Raw genomic sequence first — 400 nt, 5'->3', positions numbered from 1 at the left:
GGCGGCAGGGCTGGCCGGGGAGAGGGGCTGCAGGAGGTTGGCCAGCCAGCCCGCCCCCTATTGGGGTAGAAGGGGCTGATCGGGAGCAGGGCTGGCCAGGGGGAAGGGCCGTGGGGAGGTTTGGCCGGGCCCCACCCTCAATCGGGGTGGGAGAGGCTGATCAGGGGCGGTGCCGGCTGGGGGGAGGGGCCGTGGGAGGTTGGCCCCACCCCCTTATTGGTGGGTTTGCTGGCTGCAGTGGCATCATAGCGACCAGTCATTCTGGTCGTTACACCATTCAGGTCTCTGGCTTTTTATATATATACTAGAGGCCTGGTGCACAAAAATTTGTGCACTCAGGGGGGAGAGGGGGGTCCCTCAGCCCGGCCTGTGCCCTCTCGCAGTCTGGGACCCCTCGGGA

The 400-nt window shown here is 65.8% G+C and overlaps 1 protein-coding gene across 2 annotated transcripts in view; it reads left to right on the top strand.

Moving 5' to 3' along the window:
- Positions 1-400, top strand: part of PARG (poly (ADP-ribose) glycohydrolase) — a 192,857-nt gene that overhangs the window by 6,552 nt on the left and 185,905 nt on the right. The gene's annotated exons all lie outside the window — the stretch shown is intronic.

This window comes from Myotis brandtii, unplaced genomic scaffold, assembly GCF_000412655.1.
Source record: "Myotis brandtii unplaced genomic scaffold, ASM41265v1 scaffold766, whole genome shotgun sequence".
Classification (NCBI taxonomy): Eukaryota; Metazoa; Chordata; class Mammalia; order Chiroptera; family Vespertilionidae; genus Myotis; species Myotis brandtii.
The sequence above is the reverse complement of the archived record's forward strand: the minus strand, read 5'-3'. Positions and strand labels throughout refer to the sequence as shown.